Source organism: Camelus bactrianus, chromosome 4, assembly GCF_048773025.1.
Source record: "Camelus bactrianus isolate YW-2024 breed Bactrian camel chromosome 4, ASM4877302v1, whole genome shotgun sequence".
Classification (NCBI taxonomy): domain Eukaryota; kingdom Metazoa; phylum Chordata; class Mammalia; order Artiodactyla; family Camelidae; genus Camelus; species Camelus bactrianus.
The window spans coordinates 81,858,963-81,880,440 of record NC_133542.1 but is presented as its reverse complement, the minus strand read 5'-3'; positions in this window follow the sequence as shown (position 1 = coordinate 81,880,440).

Below are 21,478 nucleotides of genomic sequence, written 5' to 3'. Positions count from 1 at the left end.
GCTCAGTTCTGAGAGATAAGTGTGTGTGAAAGCCGTAATTCACCTATGTTGTTGGGAACACAGTTTCTTTTCAGTTGCAAACTCCACTCCATACATATATATGGGGAGGTATTAGCTCCAAATCGATTTTACAGTGAAAACTGCAGGAACTTCAAACCGGCTCTAGGAAACAAACTAAGAAACCAGAGTAAAAGTTTCTCCTGCAACCCGTTCCCTTTGTGCTAGATGAACGAACGTCTCTCCACATGCTCACTTCTGAGAGATAAGTGTGTGTGAAGCCGTCCTTCACCTAGCTTGTTGGGAACACAAATTTTCTTTTCAGTTGCAAACTCCACTCCATACATATATATGGGGACGTACGAGCCCCAACTCGGTTTTACAGTGAAAACAGCAGGAACTTCAAACCGACACTTGGAAACAGACTGAGAAACCAGAGTAAAATTTTCTAATGCCACCCGTTCCCTTTGTGCTAGATGAACGAACTTCTCTACACATGCTCAGTTCTGAGAGATAAGTGTGTGTGAGGGCCTTCCTTCAATGAGCTTGTTGGGAACTCAAAGATTCTTTTCAGTTGCAAACTCCACTCCATACATATATATGGGGACGTACGAGCTCCAACTCGGTATTACAGTGAAAACTGCAGGAAATTCAAACCGGCACTAGGAAACAGACTGAGAAACCAGAGTAAAATTTTCTCCTGCAACCCGTTCCCTTTGTGCTAGATGAACGAACGTCTCTCCACATGCTCAGTTCTGAGAGGTAAGTGTGTGAGAGCCGTCCTTCACATAGTTTGTTGGGAACACAAATTTTCTTTTCAGTTGCAAACTCCACTCCATATATATATATGGGGACGTACGAGCTCCAACTCGGTTTTATAGTGAAAACTGCAGGAACTTCAAACCGGCACTAGGAAACAGAATGAGAAACCAGAGTAAAATTTTCTAATTCAACCCGTTCCCTTTGTGGTAGATGAACGAACTTCTCTCCACATGCTCAGTTCTGAGAGATAAGTGTGTGTGAGAGCCATCCTTCAACTAGCTTTTAGGGAACACAAAGTTTCTTTTCAGTTGCAAACTCCACTCCATACATATATATGGGGAGTTACTAGAACCAACTCGGTTTTACAGTGAAAACTACAGGAAATTCAACCCGGCACAAGGAAACAGACTGAGAAACCAGAGGAAAAGCTTCCCTGCCACCCGTTCCCTTTGTGCTAGATGAACGAACGTTTCTCCACATGCTCAGTTCTGAGAGATAAGTGCGTGTGAAAGCCGTACTTCACCTAACTTTTTGGGAACACAAAGTTTCTTTTCAGTTGCAAACTCCACTCCATACATATATATGGGGATGTACTAGCTCCAACACGGATTACAGTGAAAACTGCAGGAAGTTCAAACCGGCACTAGGAAGCAGACAGAGAAACCAGAGTAAAAGTTTCTCCTGCAACCCGTTCCCTTTGTGCTAGATGAACGAACGTCTCTCCACATGTTCAGTTCTGAGAGATAAGTGTGAGTGAGAGCCGTCCTTCAACTAGCTTGTTTGGAACACAAAGTTTTTTTCAGTTGCAATCTCCAATCCATACATATATATGGGGAGGTACTAGCTCCAACTCGGTTTTACAGTGAAAACTGCAGGAACTTCAAACCGGCTCTAGGAAACAAACAAAGAAACCAGAGTAAAAGTAACTCCTGCAACCCGTTCCCTTTGTGCTAGATGAACGAACGTCTCTCCACATGCTCAGTTCAGAGAAATAATTGCGTGTGAAAGCTGTCTTCACCTAGCTTGTTGGGAAAACAATGTTTCTTTTCACTTGCAAACTCCACTCCATACATATTTATGGGGAGGTACTAGCTCCAACACGGTTTTACAGTGAAAACTACAGGAACTTCAAACCGGCAGTAGGAAACAGACTGAGAAACCAGAGTAAAAGTTTCTCCTGCAACCCGTTCCCTTTGTGCTAGATGAACGAACGTCTCTCCACATGCTCAGTTCTGAGAGATAAGTGTGTGTGAAAGCCGTGCTTCACCTAGCTTGTTGGGAACACAAAGTTTATTTTCAGTTGCAAACAACACTCCATACATATATATATGGAGGTACTAGCTCCAACTCGGTTTTACAGTGAAAACTGCAGGAACTTCAAACCGGCAGTACGAAATAGTGTGAGAAACCAGAGTAAAAGTTTCTCCTGCTACCCGTTCCCTTTTTGCTAGATGAACGAACGTCTCTCCACATGCTCAGTTCTGAGAGATAAGTGTGTGTGAAAGCCGTCCTTCAACTAGCTTGTTGGGAACACAAAGATTCTTTTCAGTTGCAAACTCCACTCCCCACATATATATGGGGAGGTACTAGCTCCAACTCGGATTTAGGTGAAAACTGCAGGAACTTCAAACCAGCACTAGGAAACAGACTGAGAAACCAGAGTAAAATTTTCTCCTGCAAACCGTTCCCTTGGTGCTAGATGAACGAACGTCTCTCCACATGCTCAGTTCTGAGAGATATGTGTGTCTGAAAGCCGTCCTTCACATAGCTTGTTGGGAACACAAAGTTTCTTTTCAGTTGGAAATTCCACTCCATTCATAAATATGGGGAAGTACTAGATCCAACTCGGTTTTACAGTGAAAACTGCAGGAACTTCAAACCGGCACTAGGAAACAGAGTGAAAAACCAGAGTAAAATTTTCTCCTGCAAACCGCTCCCGTTTTGCTAGATGAACGAACGTCTCTCCACATGCTCCGTTCTGAGAGATAAGTGTGTGTGAAAGCCGTTCTTCACCTAGTTTGTAGGGAACACAAAGTTTCTTTTCAGTTGGAAACTCCACTCCATTCATAGATATGGGAAGTACTAGCTCCAACTCGGTTTTACAGTGAAAACTGCAGGAACTTCAAACCGTCACTAGGAAACAGACTGAGAAACCAGAGAAAAAGTTTCTCCTGCAACCCGTTCCCTATTTGCTAGATGAACGAACGTCTCTCCACATGCTCAGTTCTGAGAGATAAGTGTGTGTGAGAGCCGTCATTCACCTAGCTTGTTTGGAACACAAAGTTTCTTTTCAGTTGCAAACTCCACTCCATACATATATATGGGGAGGTATTAGTTCCAATTCGTTTTACAGTGAAAACTGCAGGAACTTCAAACCAGCAGTAGGAAACAGACTGAGAAACCAGAGTAGAAGTTTTTCCTGCAACCCGTTCTCTTTGTGCTAGATGAACGAACGTCTCTCCACATGCTCAGTTCTGAGAGGTAAGTGTGTGTGAGAGCCGTCCTTCACATAGCTTGTTGGGAACACAAAGTTTCTTTTCAGTTGCAAACTCCACTCCATACATATATATGGGGATGTACTAGCTCCAACACGGATTACAGTGAAAACTGCAGGAACTTCAACCCGGCACTAGGAAACAGACAGAGAAACCAGAGTAAAAGTTTCTCCTGCAACCCGTTCCCTTTGTGCTAGATGAACGAACGTCTCTCCACATGCTCAGTTCTGAGAGATAAGTGTGGGTGAAAGCCGTCCTTCAACTAGCTTGTTGGGAACACAAAGACTCTTTTCAGTTGCAAACTCCACTCCATACATATATATGGGGAGGTACTAGCTCCAACTCGGTTTTGCAGTGAAAACTGCAGGAACTTCAAACCGGCACTAGGAAACAGACTGAGAAACCAGAGAAATAGTTTCTCCTGCAACCCGTTCCCTTTGTGCTAGATGAACGAACGTCTCTCCACATGGTCAGTTCTGAGAGATAAGTGTGTGTTAAAGCCGAACTTCACATAGCTTGTTGGGAACACAAAGTTTCTTTTCAGTTGCAAACTCCACTCCATACATATATATGGGAAGGTACTAGTTTGAACTATTTTTACAGTGAAAAACGCAGGAATTTCAAACCGGCACTAGGAAACACACTGAGAAACGAGAGAAAAAGTTTCTCCTGCAACCTGTTCCCTTTGTGCTTGATGAACGAACGTCTCTCCACATGCTCATTTCTGAGAGATAAGTGCGTGTGAAAGCAGTCCTTCACCTTGCTTGTTGGGAACACAAAGTTTCTTTTCACTTGCAAACTCCAATCCAAATATATCTATGGGGAGGAACTAGCTCCAACCCGGTTTTACAGTGAAAACTGCAGGAAATTCCAACCGGCACTAGGAAACAGACTGAGAAACCTGAAAAATATTTTCTCCTTCAACCCGTTCACTTGGTGCTCGATGAACGAACGTCTCTCCACATGCTCAGTTCTGAGAGATAAGTGTGTGTGAAAGCCGTAATTCACCTATCTTGTTGGGAACACAGTTTCTTTTCAGTTGCAAACTCCACTCCATACATATATATGGGGAGGTATTAGCTCCAAATCGATTTTACAGTGAAAACTGCAGGAACTTCAAACCGGCTCTAGGAAACAAACTAAGAAACCAGAGTAAAAGTTTCTCCTGCAACCCGTTCCGTTTGTGCTAGATGAACGAACGTCTCTCCACATGCTCACTTCTGAGAGATAAGTGTGTGTGAAGCCCTCCTTCACCTAGCTTGTTGGGAACACAAATTTTCTTTTCAGTTGCAAACTCCACTCCATACATACATATGGGGACGTACGAGCTCCAACTCGGTTTTACAGTGAAAACAGCAGGAACTTCAAACCGACACTTGGAAACAGACTGAGAAACCAGAGTAAAATTTTCTAATGCCACCCGTTCCCTTTGTGCTAGATGAACGAACTTCTCTACACATGCTCAGTTATGAGAGATAAGTGTGTGTGAGAGCCGTCCTTCACATAGCTTGTTGGGAACACAAAGTTTCTTTTCAGTTGCAAACTCCACTCCATACATATATATGGGGATGTACTAGCTCCAACACGGATTACAGTGAAAACTGCAGGAACTTCAAACCGGCACTAGGAAACAGACAGAGAAACCAGAGTAAAAGTTTCTCCTGCAACCCGTTCCCTTTGTGCTAGATGAACGAACGTCTCTCCACATGCTCAGTTCTGAGAGATAAGTGTGGGTGAAAGCCGTCCTTCAACTATCTTGTTGGGAACACAAAGACTCTTTTCAGTTGCAAACTCCACTCCATACATATATATGGGGAGGTACTAGCTCCAACTCGGTTTTGCAGTGAAAACTGCAGGAACTTCAAACCGGCACTAGGAAACAGACTGAGAAACCAGAGAAATAGTTTCTCCTGCAACCCGTTCCCTTTGTGCTAGATGAACGAACGTCTCTCCACATGGTCAGTTCTGAGAGATAAGTGTGTGTTAAAGCCGAACTTCACATAGCTTGTTGGGAACACAAAGTTTCTTTTCAGTTGCAAATTCCACTCCATACATATATATGGGGAGGTAATAGTTTGAACTATTTTAACAGTGAAAAACGCAGGAATTTCAAACCGGCAGTAGGAAACACACTGAGAAACGAGAGAAAAAGTTTCTCCTGCAACCTGTTCCCTTTGTGCTTGATGAACGAACGTCTCTCCACATGCTCAGTTCTGAGAGATAATTGTGTGTGAAAGCAGTCCTTCACCTTGCTTGTTGGGAACACAAAGTTTCTTTTCACTTGCAAACTCCAATCCAAATATATCTATGGGGAGGAACTAGCTCCAACTCAGTTTTACAGTGAAAACTGCAGGAAATTCCAACCGGCACTAGGAAACAGACTGAGAAACCTGAAAAAAATTTTCTCCTTCAACCCGTTCACTTGGTGCTCGATGAACGAACGTCTCTCCACATGCTCAGTTCTGAGAGATAAGTGTGTGTGAAAGCCGTAATTCACCTATGTTGTTGGGAACACAGTTTCTTTTCAGTTGCAAACTCCACTCCATACATATATATGGGGAGGTATTAGCTCCAAATCGATTTTACAGTGAAAACTGCAGGAACTTCAAACCGGCTCTAGGAAACAAACTAAGAAACCAGAGTAAAAGTTTCTCCTGCAACCCGTTCCCTTTGTGCTAGATGAACGAACGTCTCTCCACATGCTCACTTCTGAGAGATAAGTGTGTGTGAAGCCGTCCTTCACCTAGCTTGTTGGGAACACAAATTTTCTTTTCAGTTGCAAACTCCACTCCATACATATATATGGGGACGTACGAGCCCCAACTCGGTTTTACAGTGAAAACAGCAGGAACTTCAAACCGACACTTGGAAACAGACTGAGAAACCAGAGTAAAATTTTCTAATGCCACCCGTTCCCTTTGTGCTAGATGAACGAACTTCTCTACACATGCTCAGTTCTGAGAGATAAGTGTGTGTGAGGGCCTTCCTTCAATGAGCTTGTTGGGAACTCAAAGATTCTTTTCAGTTGCAAACTCCACTCCATACATATATATGGGGACGTACGAGCTCCAACTCGGTATTACAGTGAAAACTGCAGGAAATTCAAACCGGCACTAGGAAACAGACTGAGAAACCAGAGTAAAATTTTCTCCTGCAACCCGTTCCCTTTGTGCTAGATGAACGAACGTCTCTCCACATGCTCAGTTCTGAGAGGTAAGTGTGTGAGAGCCGTCCTTCACATAGTTTGTTGGGAACACAAATTTTCTTTTCAGTTGCAAACTCCACTCCATATATATATATGGGGACGTACGAGCTCCAACTCGGTTTTATAGTGAAAACTGCAGGAACTTCAAACCGGCACTAGGAAACAGAATGAGAAACCAGAGTAAAATTTTCTAATTCAACCCGTTCCCTTTGTGGTAGATGAACGAACTTCTCTCCACATGCTCAGTTCTGAGAGATAAGTGTGTGTGAGAGCCATCCTTCAACTAGCTTTTAGGGAACACAAAGTTTCTTTTCAGTTGCAAACTCCACTCCATACATATATATGGGGAGTTACTAGAACCAACTCGGTTTTACAGTGAAAACTACAGGAAATTCAACCCGGCACAAGGAAACAGACTGAGAAACCAGAGGAAAAGCTTCCCTGCCACCCGTTCCCTTTGTGCTAGATGAACGAACGTTTCTCCACATGCTCAGTTCTGAGAGATAAGTGCGTGTGAAAGCCGTACTTCACCTAACTTTTTGGGAACACAAAGTTTCTTTTCAGTTGCAAACTCCACTCCATACATATATATGGGGATGTACTAGCTCCAACACGGATTACAGTGAAAACTGCAGGAAGTTCAAACCGGCACTAGGAAGCAGACAGAGAAACCAGAGTAAAAGTTTCTCCTGCAACCTGTTCCCTTTGTGCTAGATGAACGAACGTCTCTCCACATGCTCAGTTCTGAGAGATAAGTGTGTGTGAAAGCCGTCCTTCAACTAGTTTGTTGGGAACACAAAGATTCTTTTCAGTTGCAAACTCCACTCCATACATATATATGGGGAGGTACTAGCTCCAACTCGGTTTTGCAGTGAAAACTGCAGGAACTTCAAACCGGCACTAGGAAACAGACTGAGAAACCAGAGAAAAAGTTTCTCCTGCAACCCATTCCCTTTGTGCTAGATGAACGAACGTCTCTCCACATGTTCAGTTCTGAGAGATAAGTGTGTGTGAAGCCGTCCTTCACCTAGCTTGTTTGGAAAACAAAGTTTTTTTCAGTTGCAATCTCCAATCCATACATATATATGGGGAGGTACTAGCTCCAACTCGGTTTTACAGTGAAAACTGCAGGAACTTCAAACCGGCTCTAGGAAACAAACTAAGAAACCAGAGTAAAAGTTTCTCCTGCAACCCGTTCGCTTTGTGCGAGATGAACAAACGTCTCTCCACATGCTCACTTCTGAGAGATAAGTGTGTGTGAAGCCGTCCTTCACCTAGCTTGTTGGGAACACAAATTTTCTTTTCAGTTGCAAACTCCACTCCATACATATATATGGGGACGTACGAGCTCCAACTCGGTTTTGCAGTGAAAACAGCAGGAACTACAAACCGACACTTGGAAACAGACTGAGAAACCAGAGTAAAATTTTCTAATGCCACCCGTTCCCTTTGTGCTAGATGAACGAACTTCTCTACACATGCTCATTTCTGAGAGATAAGTGTGTGTGAGAGCCTTCATTCAATGAGCTTGTTGGGAACTCAAAGTTTCTTTTCAGTTGCAAACTCCACTCCATACATATATATGGGGACGTACGAGCTCCAACTCGGTATTACAGTGAAAACTGCAGGAAATTCAAACCGGCACTAGGAAACAGACTGAGAAACCAGAGTAAAAGTTTCTCCTGCAACCCGTTCCCTTTCTGCTAGATGAACGAACGTCTCTCCACATGCTCAGTTCTGAGAGATAAGTGTGTGTGAAAGCCGTTTTTTACCTAGCTTGTTGGGAAAACAAAGTTTCTTTTCAGTTGCAAACTCCAATCCAAACATATATATGGGGAGGAACTTGCTCCAACTCGGTTTTACAGTGAAAACTGAAGGAAATTCCAACCGGCACTAGGAAACAGACTGAGAAACCTGAAAAAAATTTTCTCCTTCCACCCGTTCACTTGGTGCTAGATGAACGAACGTCTCTCCACATGCTCAGTTCTGAGAGATAAGTGTGTGTGAGGGCCGTCCTTCACCTAGCTTGTTGGGAACACAAAGATGCTTTTCAGTTACAATCTCCACTCCATACATATATATGGGGAGTTACTAGCTCCAACTGGGTTTTACAGTGAAAAATGCAGGAACTTCAAACCGGCAGTAGGAAACATACTGAGAAACCAGAGTAAAAGTTTCTCCTGCAACCCGTTCCCTTTGTGCTAGATGAACGAACGTCTCTCCACATGTTCAGTTCTGAGAGATAATTGCGTGTGAAAGCCGTCTTCACCTAGCTTGTTGGGAAAACAAAGTTTCTTTTCACTTGCAAACTCCACTCAATACATATTTATGGGGAGGTACTAGCTCCAACACGGTTTTACAGTGAAAACTACAGGAACTTCAAAACCGCAGTAGGAAACAGACTGAGAAACCAGAGTAAAAGTTTCTCCTGCAACTCGTTCCCTTTTTGCTAGATGAACGAACGTCTCTCCACATGCTCAGTTCTGAGAGATAAGTGTGTGTGAAAGCCGTCCTTCACCTAGCTTGTTGGGAACACAAAGTTTCTTTTCAGTTGTAAACTCCACTCCATACATATATATATGGAGGTACTAGCTCCAACTCGGTTTGACAGTGAAAACTGCAGGAACTTCAAACCGGCACTACGAAATACTGTGAGAAACCAGAGTAAAAGTTTCTCCTGCTACCCGTTCCCTTTTTGCTAGATGAACGAACGTCTCTCCACATGCTCAGTTCTGAGAGATAATTGCGTGGAAAGCCGTCCTTCATCTAGCTTGTTGGGAACACAAAGTTTCTTTTCAGTTGCAAACTCCTCTCCCCACATATATATGGGGAGGTACTAGCTCCAACTCGGATTTATGTGAAAACTGCAGGAACTTCAAACCGGCACTAGGAAACAGACTGAGAAACCAGAGTAAAAGTTTCTCCTGCAACGCGTTCCCATGGTGCTAGATGAACGAACGTCTCTCCACATGCTCAGTTCTGAGAGACATGTGTGTCTGAAAGCTGTCCTTCACATAGCTTGTTGGGAACACAAAGTTTCTTTTCAGTTGGAAACTCCACTCCATTCATAGATATGGGGAAGTACTAGATCCAACTCGGTTTTACAGTGAAAACTGCAGGAACTTCAAACCGGCACTAGGAAACAGACTGAAAAACCAGAGTAAAATTTTCTCCTGCAAACCGTTCCCGTTGTGCTAGATGAACGAACGTCTCTCCACATGCTCAGTTCTGAGAGATAAGTGTGTGTGAAATCCGTTCTTCACCTAGTTTGTAGGGAACACAAAGTTTCTTTTCAGTTGGAAACTCCACTCCATTCATAGATATGGGGAAGTACTAGCTCCAACTCGGTTTTACAGTGAAAACTGCAGGAACTTCAAACCGTCACTAGGAAACAGACTGAGAAACCAGAGAAAAAGTTTCTCCTGCAACCCGTTCCCTTTTTGCTAGATGAACGAACGTCTCTCCACATGCTCAGTTCTGAGAGATAAGTGTGTGTGAGAGCCGTCATTCACCTAGCTTGTTTGGAACACAAAGTTTCTTTTCAGTTGCAAACTCCACTCCATACATATATATGGGGAGGTACTAGTTCCAACTCGTTTTACAGTGAAAACTGCCGGATTTTCAAACCAGCAGTAGGAAACAGACTGAGAAACCAGAGTAAAAGTTTCTCCTGCAACCCGTTCCCTTTGTGCTAGATGAACGAACGTCTCTCCACATGCTCAGTTCTGAGAGGTAAGTGTGTGTGAGAGCCGTCCTTCACATAGCTTGTTGGGAACACAAAGTTTCTTTTCAGTTGCAAACTCCACTCCATACATATATATGGGGACGTACGAGCTCCAACTCGGTTTTATAGTGAAAACTGCAGGAACTTCAAACCGGCACTAAGAAACAGAATGAGAAACCAGAGTAAAATTTTCTAATTCAACCCGTTCCCTTTGTGGTAGATGAACGAACTTCTCTCCACATGCTCAGTTCTGAGAGATAAGTGTGTGTGAGAGCCGTCCTTCAACTAGCTTTTAGGGAACACAAAGTTTCTTTTCAGTTGCAAACTACAATCCATACATATATATGGGGAGGTACTAGAACCAACTCGGTTTTACAGTGAAAACTACAGGAAATTCAACAAGGCACTACGAAACAGACTGAGAAACCAGAGTAAAAGTTTCCCTGCAACCTGTTCCCTTTGTGCTAGATAAACGAACGTCTCTCCTCATGCTCAGTTCTGAGAGATAAGTGTGTGTGAAAGTCGTCATTCACCTAGCTTGTTGGGAACACAAAGTTTCTTTTCAGTTGCAAACTCCACTCCATACATATATATGGGGATGTACTAGCTCCAACACGGATTACAGTGAAAACTGCAGGAACTTCAAACCGGCACTAGGAAACAGACAGAGAAACCAGAGTAAAAGTTTCTCCTGCAACCTGTTCCCTTTGTGCTAGATGAACGAACGTCTCTCCACATGCTCAGTTCTGAGAGATAAGTGTGTGTGAAAGCCGTCCTTCAACTAGCTTGTTGGGAACACAAAGATTCTTTTCAGTTGCAAACTCCACTCCATACATATATATGGGGAGGTACTAGCTCCAACTCGGTTTTGCAGTGAAAACTGCAGGAACTTCAAACTGGCACTAGGAAACAGACTGAGAAACCAGAGTAAAAGTTTCTCCTGCAACCCGTTCCCTTTGTGCTAGATGAACGAACGTCTCTCCACATGTTCAGTTCTGAGAGATAAGTGTGAGTGAGAGCCGTCCTTCAACTAGCTTGTTTGGAACACAAAGTTTTTTTCAGTTGCAATCTCCAATCCATACATATATATGGGGAGGTACTAGCTCCAACTCGGTTTTACAGTGAAAACTGCAGGAACTTCAAACCGGCTCTAGGAAACAAACAAAGAAATCAGAGTAAAAGTAACTCCTGCAACCCGTTCCCTTTGTGCTAGATGAACGAACGTCTCCCCACATGCTCAGTTCAGAGAAATAATTGCGTGTGAAAGCTGTCTTCACATAGCTTGTTGGGAAAACAAAGTTTCTTTTCACTTGCAAACTCCACTCCATACATATTTATGGGGAGGTACTAGCTCCAACTCGGTTTTACAGTGAAAACTACAGGAACTTCAAACCGGCAGTAGGAAACAGACTGAGAAACCAGAGTAAAAGTTTCTCCTGCAACCCGTTTCCTTTGTGCTAGATGAACGAACGTCTCTCCACATGCTCAGTTCTGAGAGATAAGTGTGTGTGAAAGCCGTCCTTCACCTAGCTTGTTGGGAACACAAAGTTTATTTTCAGTTGCAAACAACACTCCATACATATATATATGGAGGTACTAGCTCCAACTCGGTTTTACAGTGAAAACTGCAGGAACTTCAAACCGGCACTACGAAATAGTGTGAGAAACCAGAGTAAAAGTTTCTCCTGCTACCCGTTCCCTTTTTGCTAGATGAACGAACGTCTCTCCACATGCTCAGTTCTGAGAGATAATTGCGTGGAAAGCCGTCCTTCATCTAACTTGTTGGGAACACAAAGTTTCTTTTCAGTTGCAAACTCCACTCCCCACATATATATGGGGAGGTACTAGCTCCAACTCGGATTTAGGTGAAAACTGCAGGAACTTCAAACCAGCACTAGGAAAGAGACTGAGAAACCAGAGTAAAAGTTTCTCCTGCAACCCGTTCCCTTGGTGCTAGATGAACGAACGTCTCTCCACATGCTCAGTTCTGAGAGATATGTGTGTCTGAAAGCCGTCCTTCACATAGCTTGTTGGGAACACAAAGTTTCTTTTCAGTTGGAAACTCCACTCCATTCATAGATATGGGGAAGTACTAGCTCCAACTCGGTTTTATAGTGAAAACTGCAGGAACTTCAAACCGTCACTAGGAAACAGACTGAGAAACCAGCGAAAAAGTTTCTCCTGCAACCCGTTCCCTTTTTGCTACATGAACGAACGTCTCTCCACATGCTCAGTTCTGAGAGATAAGTGTGTGTGAGAGCCGTCATTCACCTAGCTTATTGGGAACACAAAGTTTCTTTTCAGTTGCAGACTCCACTCCATACATATATATGGGGAGGTATTAGTTCCAATTCGTTTTACAGTGAAAACTGCAGGAACTTCAAACCAGCAGTAGGAAACAGACTGAGAAACCAGAGTAGAAGTTTTTCCTGCAACCCGTTCCCTTTGTGCTAGATGAACGAACGTCTCTCCACATGCTCAGTTCTGAGAGGTAAGTGTGTGTGAGAGCCGTCCTTCACATAGCTTGTTGGGAACACAAAGTTTCTTTTCAGTTGCAAACTCCACTCCATACATATATATGGGGACGTACGAGCTCCAACTCGGTTTTATAGTGAAAACTGCAGGAACTTCAAACCGGCACTAGGAAACAGAATGAGAAACCAGAGAAAAAGTTTCTCCTGCAACCCATTCCCTTTGTGCTAGATGAACGAACGTCTCTCAACATGTTCAGTTCTGAGAGATAAGTGTGAGTGAGTGCCGTCCTTCAACTATCTTGTTTGGAACACAAAGTTTTTTTCAGTTGCAATCTCCAATCCATACATATATATGGGGAGGTACTAGCTCCAACTCGGTTTTACAGTGAAAACTGCAGGAACTTCAAACCGGCTCTAGGAAACAAACTAAGAAACCAGAGTAAAAGTTTCTCCTGCAACCCGTTCGCTTTGTGCGAGATGAACAAACGTCTCTCCACATGCTCACTTCTGAGAGATAAGTGTGTGTGAAGCCGTCCTTCACCTAGCTTGTTGGGAACACAAATTTTCTTTTCAGTTGCAAACTCCACTCCATACATATATATGGGGACGTACGAGCTCCAACTCGGTTTTACAGTGAAAACAGCAGGAACTACAAACCGACACTTGGAAACAGACTGAGAAACCAGAGTAAAATTTTCTAATGCCACCCGTTCCCTTTGTGCTAGATGAACGAACTTCTCTACACATGCTCATTTCTGAGAGATAAGTGTGTGTGAGAGCCTTCCTTCAATGAGCTTGTTGGGAACTCAAAGTTTCTTTTCAGTTGCAAACTCCACTCCATACATATATATGGGGACGTACGAGCTCCAACTCGGTATTACAGTGAAAACTGCAGGAAATTCAAACAGGCACTAGGAAACAGACTGAGAAACCAGAGTAAAAGTTTCTCCTGCAACCCGTTCCCTTTCTGCTAGATGAACGAACGTCTCTCCACATGCTCAGTTCTGAGAGATAAGTGTGTGTGAAAGCCGTTTTTTACCTAGCTTGTTGGGAAAACAAAGTTTCTTTTCAGTTGCAAACTCCAATCCAAACATATATATGGGGAGGAACTAGCTCCAACTCGGTTTTACAGTGAAAACTGAAGGAAATTCCAACCGGCACTAGGAAACAGACTGAGAAACCTGAAAAAAATTTTCTCCTTCCACCCGTTCACTTGGTGCTAGATGAACGAACGTCTCTCCACATGCTCAGTTCTGAGAGATAAGTGTGTGTGAGGGCCGTCCTTCACCTAGCTTGTTGGGAACACAAAGATGCTTTTCAGTTACAATCTCCACTCCATACATATATATGGGTAGTTACTAGCTCCAACTCGGTTTTACAGTGAAAAATGCAGGAACTTCAAACCGGCAGTAGGAAACATACTGAGAAACCAGAGTAAAAGTTTCTCCTGCAACCCGTTCCCTTTGTGCTATATGAACGAACGTCTCTCCACATGCTCAGTTCTGAGAGATAATTGCGTGTGAAAGCCGTCTTCACCTAGCTTGTTGGGAAAACAAAGTTTCTTTTCACTTGCAAACTCCACTCAATACATATTTATGGGGAGGTACTAGCTCCAACACGGTTTTACAGTGAAAACTACAGGAACTTCAAAACCGCAGTAGGAAACAGACTGAGAAACCAGAGTAACAGTTTCTCCTGCAACCCGTTCCCTTTTTGCTAGATGAACGAACGTCTCTCCACATGCTCAGTTCTGAGAGATAAGTGTGTGTGAAAGCCGTCCTTCACCTAGCTTGTTGGGAACACAAAGTTTCTTTTCAGTTGCAAACTCCACTCCATACATATATATATGGAGGTACTAGCTCCAACTCGGTTTGACAGTGAAATCTGCAGGAACTTCAAACCGGCACTACGAAATACTGTGAGAAACCAGAGTAAAAGATTCTCCTGCTACCCGTTCCCTTTTTGCCAGATGAACGAACGTCTCTCCACATGCTCAGTTCTGAGAGATAATTGCGTGGAAAGCCGTCCTTCATCTAGCTTGTTGGGAACACAAAGTTTCTTTTCAGTTGCAAACTCCTCTCCCCACATATATATGGGGAGGTACTAGCTCCAACTCGGATTTATGTGAAAACTGCAGGAACTTCAAACCGGCACTAGGAAACAGACTGAGAAACCAGAGTAAAAGTTTCTCCTGCAATGCGTTCCCATGGTGCTAGATGAACGAACGTCTCTCCACATGCTCAGTTCTGAGAGACATGTGTGTCTGAAAGCTGTCCTTCACATAGCTTGTTGGGAACACAAAGTTTCTTTTCAGTTGGAAACTCCACTCCATTCAAAGATATGGGGAAGTACTAGATCCAACTCGGTTTTACAGTGAAAACTGCAGGAACTTCAAACCGGCACTAGGAAACAGACTGAAAAACCAGAGTAAAATTTTCTCCTGCAAACCGTTCCCGTTGTGCTAGATGAACGAACGTCTCTCCACATGCTCAGTTCTGAGAGATAAGTGTGTGTGAAATCCGTTCTTCACCTAGTTTGTAGGGAACACAAAGTTTCTTTTCAGTTGGAAACTCCACTCCATTCATAGATATTGGGAAGTACTAGCTCCAACTCGGTTTTACAGTGAAAACTGCAGGAACTTAAAACCGTCACTAGGAAACAGACTGAGAAACCAGAGAAAAAGTTTCTCCTGCAACCCGTTCCCTTTTTGCTAGATGAACGAACGTCTCTCCACATGCTCAGTTCTGAGAGATAAGTGTGTGTGAGAGCCGTCATTCACCTAGCTTGTTTGGAACACAAAGTTTCTTTTCAGTTGCAAACTTCACTCCATACATATATATGGGGAGGTACTAGTTCCAACTCGTTTTACAGTGAAAACTGCAGGATTTTCAAACCAGCAGTAGGAAACAGACTGAGAAACCAGAGTAAAAGTTTCTCCTGCAACCCGTTCCCTTTGTGCTAGATGAACGAAAATCTCTCCACATGTTCAGTTCTCAGAGAAAAGTGTGTGTGAAAGCCGTCCTTCACATAGCTTGTTGGGAACACAAAGTTCCTTTTCAGTTGCAAACTCCACTCCATACATATATATGGGGACGTACGAGCTCCAAATCGGTTTTATAGTGAAAACTGCAGGAACTTCAAACCGGCACTAAGAAACAGAATGAGAAACCAGAGTAAAATTTTCTAATTCAACCCGTTCCCTTTGTGGTAGATGAACGAACTTCTCTCCACATGCTCAGATCTGAGAGATAAGTGTGTGTGAGAGCCGTCCTTCAACTAGCTTTTAGGGAACACAAAGTTTCTTTTCAGTTGCAAACTACAATCCATACATATATATGGGGAGGTACTAGAACCAACTCGGTTTTACAGTGAAAACTACAGGAAATTCAACAAGGCACTACGAAACAGACTGAGAAACCAGAGTAAAAGTTTCCCTGCAACCTGTTCCCTTTGTGCTAGATAAACGAACGTCTCTCCTCATGCTCAGTTCTGAGAGATAAGTGTGTGTGAAAGTCGTCATTCACCTAGCTTGTTGGGAACACAAAGTTTCTTTTCAGTTGCAAACTCCACTCCATACATATATATGGGGAGGTACTAGCTCCAACTCGGTTTTGCAGTGAAAACTGCAGGAACTTCAAACCGGCACTAGGAAACAGACTGAGAAACCAGAGTAAAAGTTTCTCCTGCAACCCGTTCAATTTGTGCTAAATGAACGAACGTCTCTCCACATGTTCAGTTCTGAGAGATAAGTGTGAGTGAGAGCCGTCCTTCAACTAGCTTGTTTGGAACACAAAGTTTTTTTCAGTTGCAATCTCCAATCCATACATATATATGGGGAGGTACTAGCTCCAACTCGGTTTTACAGTGAAAACTGCAGGAACTTCAAACCGGCTCTAGGAAACAAACAAAGAAACCAGAGTAAAAGTAACTCCTGCAACCCGTTCCCTTTGTGCTAGATGAACGAACGTCTCTCCACATGCTCAGTTCAGAGAAATAATTGCGTGTGAAAGCTGTCTTCACCTAGCTTGTTGGGAAAACAAAGTTTCTTTTCACTTGCAAACTCCACTCCATACATATTTATGGGGAGGTACTAGCTCCAACTCGGTTTTACAGTGAAAACTACAGGAACTTCAAACCGGCAGTAGGAAACAGACTGAGAAACCAGAGTAAAAGTTTCTCCTGCAACCCGTTTCCTTTGTGCTAGATGAACGAACGTCTCTCCACATGCTCAGTTCTGAGAGATAAGTGTGTGTGAAAGCCGTTCTTCACCTAGCTTGTTGGGAACACAAAGTTTATTTTCAGTTGCAAACAACACTCCATACATATATATATGGAGGTACTAGCTCCAACTCGGTTTGACAGTGAAAACTGCAGGAACTTCAAACCGGCACTACGAAATAGTGTGAGAAACCAGAGTAAAAGTTTCTCCTGCTACCCGTTCCCTTTTTGCTAGATGAACGAACGTCTCTCCACATGCTCAGTTCTGAGAGATAATTGCGTGGAAAGCCGTCCTTCATCTAACTTGTTGGGAACACAAAGTTTCTTTTCAGTTGCAAACTCCACTCCCCACATATATATGGGGAGGTACTAGCTCCAACTCGGATTACAGTGAAAACTGCAGGAACTTCAAACCGGCACTAGGAAACAGACAGAGAAACCAGAGTAAAAGTTTCTCCTGCAACCCGTTCCCTTTGTGCTAGATGAACGAACGTCTCTCCACATGCTCAGTTCTGAGAGATAAGTGTGGGTGAAAGCCGTCCTTCAAGTAGCTTGTTGGGAACACAAAGACTCTTTTCAGTTGCAAACTCCACTCCATACATATATATGGGGAGGTACTAGCTCCAACTCGGTTTTGCAGTGAAAACTGAAGGAAATTCCAACCGGCCCTAGGAAACAGACTGAGAAACCTGAAAAAAATTTTCTCCTTCCACCCGTTCACTTGGTGCTAGATGAACGAAAGTCTCTCCACATGCTCAGTTCTGAGAGATAATTGTGTGTGAGGGCCGTCCTTCACCTAGCTTGTTGGGAACACAAAGACTCTTTTCAGTTGCAAACTCCACTCCATACATATATATGGGGAGTTACTAGCTCCAACTCGGTTTTACAGTGAAAAATGCAGGAACTTCAAACCGGCAGTAGGAAACATACTGAGAAACCAGAGTAAAAGTTTCTCCTGCAACCCGTTCCCTTTGTGCTAGATGAACGAACGTCTATCCACATGCTCATTTCTGAGAGATAATTGCGTGTGAAAGCCGTCTTCACCTAGCTTGTTGGGAAAACAAAGTTTCTTTTCACTTGCAAACTCCACTCAATATATATTTATGGGGAGGTACTAGCTCCAACACGGTTTTACAGTGAAAACTACAGGAACTTCAAAACCGCAGTAGGAAACAGACTGAGAAACCAGAGTAAAAGTTTCTCCTGCAACCCGTTCCCTTTTTGCTAGATGAACGAACGTCTCTCCATATGCTCAGTTCTGAGAGATAAGTGTGTGTGAAAGCCGTCCTTCACCTAGCTTGTTGGGAACACAAAGTTTCTTTTCAGTTGCAAACTCCACTCCATACATATATATATGGAGGTACTAGCTCCAACTCGGTTTTACAGTGAAAACTGCAGGAACTTCAAACAGGCACTATGAAATAGTGTGAGAAACCAGAGTAAAAGTTTCTCCTGCTTCCCGTTCCATTTTTGCTAGATGAACGAACGTCTCTCCACATGCTCAGTTCTGAGAGATAATTGCGTGGAAATCCGTCCTTCATCTAGCTTGTTGGGAACACAAAGTTTCTTTTCAGTTGCAAACTCCTCTCCCCACATATATATGGGGAGGTACTAGCTCCAACTCGGATTTATGTGAAAACTGCAGGAACTTCAAACCGGCACTAGGAAACAGACTGAGAAACCAGAGTAAAAGTTTCTCCTGCAACCCGTTCCCTTGGTGCTAGATGAACGAACGTCTCTCCACATGCTCAGTTCTGAGAGACATCTGTGTCTGAAAGCTGTCCTTCACATAGTTTGTTGGGAACACAAAGTTTCTTTTCACTTGAAAACTCCACTCCATTCATAGATATGGGGAAGTACTAGATCCAACACGGTTTTACAGTGAAAACTGCAGGAACTTCAAACCGGCACTAGGAAACAGACTTAAAAACCAGAGTAAAATTTTCTCCTGCAAACCGTTCCCGTTGTGCTAGATGAACGAACGTCTCTCCACATGCTCAGTTCTGAGAGATAAGTGTGTGTGAAATCCGTTCTTCACCTAGTTTGTAGGGAACACAAAGTTTCTTTTCAGTTGGAAACTCCACTCCATTCATAGATATGGGGAAGTACTAGCTCCAACTCGATTTTACAGTGAAAACTGCAGGAACTTAAAACCGTCACTAGGAAACAGACTGAGAAACCAGAGAAAAAGTTTCTCCTGCAACCCGTTCCCATTTTGCTAGATGAACGAACGTCTCTCCACATGCTCAGTTCTGAGAGATAAGTGTGTGTGAGAGCCGTCATTCACCTAGCTTGTTTGGAACACATAGTTTCTTTTCAGTTGCAAACTCCACTCCATACATATATATGGGGAGGTACTAGTTCCAACTCGTTTTACAGTGAAAACTGCAGGATTTTCAAACCAGCAGTAGGAAACAGACTGAGAAACCAGAGTAAAAGTTTCTCCTGCAACCCGTTCCCTTTGTGCTAGATGAACGAACGTCTCTCCACATGCTCAGTTCTGAGAGGTAAGTGTGTGTGAGAGCCGTCCTTCACATAGCTTGTTGGGAACACAAAGTTCCTTTTCAGTTGCAAACTCCACTCCATACATATATATGGGGACGTACGAGCTCCAACTCGGTTTTATAGTGAAAACTGCAGGAACTTCAAACCGGCACTAAGAAACAGAATGAGAAACGAGAGTAAAATTTTCTAATTCAACCCGTTCCCTTTGTGGTAGATGAACGAACTTCTCTCCACATGTTCAGTTCTGAGAGATAAGTGTGTGTGAGAGCCGTCCTTCAACTAGCTTTTAGGGAACACAAAGTTTCTTTTCAGTTGCAAACTACAATCCATACATATATATGGGGAGGTACTAGAACCAACTCGGTTTTACAGTGAAAACTACAGGAAATTCAACAAGGCACTACGAAACAGACTGAGAAACCAGAGTAAAAGTTTCCCTGCAACCTGTTCCCTTTGTGCTAGATAAACGAACGTCTCTCCTCATGCTCAGTTCTGAGAGATAAGTGTGTGTGAAAGTCGTCATTCACCTAGCTTGTTGGGAACACAAAGTTTCTTTTCAGTTGCAAACTCCACTCCATACATATATATGGGGATGTACTAACTCCAACACGGATTACAGTGAAAACTGCAGGAACTTTAAACCGGCACTAGGAAACAGACAGAGAAACCAGAGTAAAAGTTTCTCCTGCAACCTGTTCCCTTTGTGCTAGATGAACGAACGTCTCTCCACATGCTCAGTTCTGAGAGATAAGTGTGTGTGAAAGCCGTCCTTCAACTAGCTTGTTGGGAACACAAAGATTCTTTTCAGTTGCAAACTCCACTCCATACATATATATGGGGAGGTACTAGCTCCAACTCTGTTTTGCAGTGAAAACTGCAGGAACTTCAAACCGGCACTAGGAAACAGACTGAGAAACCAGAGTAAAAGTTTCTCCTGCAACCCGTTCCCTCTGTGCTAGATGAACGAACGTCTCTCCACATGTTCAGTTCTGAGAGATAAGTGTGAGTGAGAGCCGTCCTTCAACTAGCTTGTTTGGAACACAAAGTTTTTTTCAGTTGCAATCTCCAATCCATACATATATATGGGGAGGTACTAGCTCCAACTCGGTTTTACAGTGAAAACTGCAGGAACTTCAAACCGGCTCTAGGAAACAAACAAAGAAACCAGAGTAAAAGTAACTCCTGCAACCCGTTCCCTTTGTGCTAGATGAACGAACGTCTCTCCACATGCTCAGTTCAGAGAAATAATTGCGTGTGAAAGCTGTCTTCACCTAGCTTGTTGGGAAAACAAAGTTTCTTTTCACTTGCAAACTCCACTCCATACATATTTATGCGGAGGTACTAGCTCCAACACGGTTTTACAGTGAAAACTACAGGAACTTCAAACCGGCAGTAGGAAACAGACTGAGAAACCAGAGTAAAAGTTTCTCCTGCAACCCGTTCCCTTTGTGCTAGATGAACGAACGTCTCTCCACATGCTCAGTTCTGAGAGATAAGTGTGTGTGAAAGCCGTGCTTCACCTAGCTTGTTGGGAACACAAAGTTTATTTTCAGTTGCAAACAACACTCCATACATATATATATGGAGGTACTAGCTCCAACTCGGTTTTACAGTGAAAACTGCAGGAACTTCAAACCGGCAGTACGAAATATTGTGAGAAACCAGAGTAAAAGTTTCTCCTGCTACCCGTTCCCTTTTTGCTAGATGAACGAACGTCTCTCCACATGCTCAGTTCTGAGAGATAATTGCGTGGAAAGCCGTCCTTCATCTAGCTTGTTGGGAACACAAAGTTTGTTTTCAGTTGCAAACTCCACTCCCCACATATATATGGGGAGGTACTAGCTCCAACTCGGATTTAGGTGAAAACTGCAGGAACTTCAAACCAGCACTAGGAAACAGACTGAGAAACCAGAGTAAAAGTTTCTCCTGCAACCCGTTCCCTTGGTGCTAGATGAACGAACGTCTCTCCACATGCTCAGTTCTGAGAGATATGTGTGTCTGAAAGCCGTCCTTCACATAGCTTGTTGGGAACACAAAGTTTCTTTTCAGTTGGAAATTTCACTCCATTCATAAATATGGGGAAGTACTAGATCCAACT